The 3,210-nt window shown below is 45.2% G+C and overlaps 1 long non-coding RNA gene across 1 annotated transcript in view; it reads left to right on the top strand.

The window, feature by feature from the left end:
- LOC142915745 (uncharacterized) overlaps positions 1-1,321 on the top strand; it is an 11,958-nt gene extending 10,637 nt beyond the window's left edge. Inside the window, exon 3 of the long non-coding RNA XR_012936077.1 lies at positions 1,174-1,321. This is a non-coding gene — a long non-coding RNA (uncharacterized LOC142915745). The remainder of the gene's footprint in view (positions 1-1,173) is intronic.
- Positions 1,322-3,210: the final 1,889 nt, after the last annotated feature.

Below are 3,210 nucleotides of genomic sequence, written 5' to 3'. Positions count from 1 at the left end.
AGTCTCAAGAAATGGTGATAATTTAGCATAACAGAGCAATTTTTGCAGTACCGTACTGTATAAACTATATAGCGTATGTATTTATTAATTACTATACTGTGTTGCACAGTAAAATTTAAAGTAAAAAAAACAAGGTAAATTCTTTGCCTACCCCACATGAACTGCAATTTCATAGAAAGTTTTTTTTCAGGAAACAATCCCACCACACTCATATTCTTAGTTTTTTTCGGTAAAGTCACGTTGAAGAGAAACAACAAAAAATATATATAAAACAATAAAAAATTCTCACGACGTTTCGACCATAACTCAAACGGTCATCATCAGGTGTGTCGGTTTGCATAAATTTATTTTGAAAACGGCATATTTATTTATATATATATAAAATAACGTTTGCGTCACGCGCAACGATTGGCTGTTTGCCCAGGACTAGTCCATCTATTTTTTTTTTTGAAAAGAGGAGGGGGGAGACGAAATTTGTTTTTATGTATGCTGTCTGAAAGGCACTGTAAGCGTGAACAATCAATCAAGAACTGAAATGATTTATCAAATCTTTCCAATGATTGCTAAGATATAATCCATCTTCTCGGTTGAAATTGTCTCTGTGTTTGTATATGTGGATAGCCTCTTTTCAAAAAAATAGATGGACTAGTCCTGGCAAACAGCCAATCGTTGCGCGTGACGCAAACGTTATTTATAAATAAATAAATAAATATGCCGTTTTTCAAAATAAATTTATGCAAACCGGCACACCTGATGATGACCGTTTGAGTTATGGTCGAAACGTCGTGAGAATTTTTTATTGTTTTATATATATTTTATTATTTTGTTGTTTCTCTTCAACGTGACTTTACCGAAAAAAACTAAGAATATGAATTACTGCAGTCACGAAAGCTTTAAATCAAAATTTAAATCCCACACTCATTGCCAACACCGGTGACCATTATCCGAACCAGTTCCTGGGCTTTCCTGCCGAGTTCGATTCGACCTCAAATGAGTCACCCGGTGCATCGTGTGAAATAATCGCAGACTTAGGGGAGGACACGGGACACGGGACACCCACCCACCCCCTCGTGTGCCAAGCTGGTCTTCATTAGGTGGTTTACAAAACAGCAACTTTCCCCCAAAAAAGTCTGTTGAGGCTCCCAAGGGGGGGATCTTTGTCTTTGTGTGCAGGGTTACTATCAGCTGGTGCACGGCGCTCGCTGGGAGTGGGCGAGGCAAAGGAAGCGATCGCTGTTGCTGCAACATGGCCTGGCTGTCCTGCTGGTCTCCTCTGGCCACACCGTCAACCTCACCGTTGAATTCCTCATGGAAATGTTCAAGGCCGTGGACCGTTAGTTATGCCTTGGGATCATTAGGCGCAATGTCATACGGTTTGTGGGCACACTTAACCGCAACACAGGCACGTGTGGTTTTAGATACAGAGGTCACCTCCTAGATGATGTGGATTTGTGTAGCTTGTCTCCTCTGGCCACACCGTCAACCTCACCGTTGAATTCCTCATGGAAATGTTCAAGGCCATGAACCGTCAGTATGCCTTGGGATCATTAGGCGCAATGTCATACGGTTTGTGGGCACACTTAACCGCAACACAGGCACGTGTGGTTTTAGATACAGAGGTCACCTCCTAGATGATGTGGATTTGTGTAGCTTGTCTCCTCTGGCCACACCGTCAACCTCACCGTTGAATTCCTCATGGAAATGTTCAAGGCCGTGAACCGTTAGGTATGCCTTGGGATCATTAGGCGCAATGTCATACGGTTTGTGGGCACACTTAACCGCAACACAGGCACGTGTGGTTTTAGACACAGAGAGGTCACCTCCTAGATGATGTGGATTTGTGTAGCTTGTCTCCTCTGGCCACACCGTCAACCTCACCGTTGAATTCCTCATGGAAATGTTCAAGGCCGTGAACCGTTAGTTATGCCTTGGGATCATTAGGCGCAATGTCATACGGTTTGTGGGCACACTTAACCGCAACACAGGCACGTGTGGTTTTAGACACAGAGGTCACCTCCTAGATGATGTGGATTTGTGTAGCTTGTCTCCTCTGGCCACACCGTCAACCTCACCGTTGAATTCCTCATGGAAATGTTCAAGGCCGTGAACCGTTAGTTATGCCTTGGGATCATTAGGCGCAATGTCATACGGTTTGTGGGCACACTTAACCGCAACACAGGCACGTGTGGTTTTAGACACAGAGAGGTCACCTCCTAGATGATGTGGATTTGTGTAGCTTGTCTCCTCTGGCCACACCGTCAACCTCACCGTTGAATTCCTCATGGAAATGTTCAAGGCCGTGAACCGTTAGTTATGCCTTGGGATCATTAGGCGCAATGTCATACGGTTTGTGGGCACACTTAACCGCAACACAGGCACGTGTGGTTTTAGATACAGAGAGGTCACCTCCTAGATGATGTGGATTTGTGTAGCTTGTCTCCTCTGGCCACACCGTCAACCTCACCGTTGAATTCCTCATGGAAATGTTCAAGGCCGTGAACCGTTAGTTATGCCTTGGGATCATTAGGCGCAATGTCATACGGTTTGTGGGCACACTTAACCGCAACACAGGCACGTGTGGTTTTAGACACAGAGAGGTCACCTCCTAGATGATGTGGATTTGTGTAGCTTGTCTCCTCTGGCCACACCGTCAACCTCACCGTTGAATTCCTCATGGAAATGTTCAAGGCCGTGAACCGTTAGTTATGCCTTGGGATCATTAGGCGCAATGTCATACGGTTTGTGGGCACACTTAACCGCAACACAGGCACGTGTGGTTTTAGACACAGAGAGGTCACCTCCTAGATGATGTGGATTTGTGTAGCTTGTCTCCTCTGGCCACACCGTCAACCTCACCGTTGAATTCCTCATGGAAATGTTCAAGGCCGTGAACCGTTAGTTATGCCTTGGGATCATTAGGCGCAATGTCATACGGTTTGTGGGCACACTTAACCGCAACACAGGCACGTGTGGTTTTAGATACAGAGGTCACCTCCTAGATGATGTGGATTTGTGTAGCTTGTCTCCTCTGGCCACACCGTCAACCTCACCGTTGAATTCCTCATGGAAATGTTCAAGGCCGTGAACCGTTAGTTATGCCTTGGGATCATTAGGCGCAATGTCATACGGTTTGTGGGCACACTTAACCGCAACACAGGCACGTGTGGTTTTAGATACACAGAGAGGTCACCTCCTAGATGATGTGGATTT

Source organism: Petromyzon marinus, unplaced genomic scaffold (assembly GCF_048934315.1).
Source record: "Petromyzon marinus isolate PM22_M1 ecotype Great Lakes invasive population unplaced genomic scaffold, UKy_Petmar_22M1.pri1.0 PM_G_Scaffold_342, whole genome shotgun sequence".
NCBI classification, from domain to species: domain Eukaryota; kingdom Metazoa; phylum Chordata; class Hyperoartia; order Petromyzontiformes; family Petromyzontidae; genus Petromyzon; species Petromyzon marinus.
Note: the sequence above shows the minus strand (reverse complement) of the source record. Positions and strands in the feature narration are given on the sequence as shown.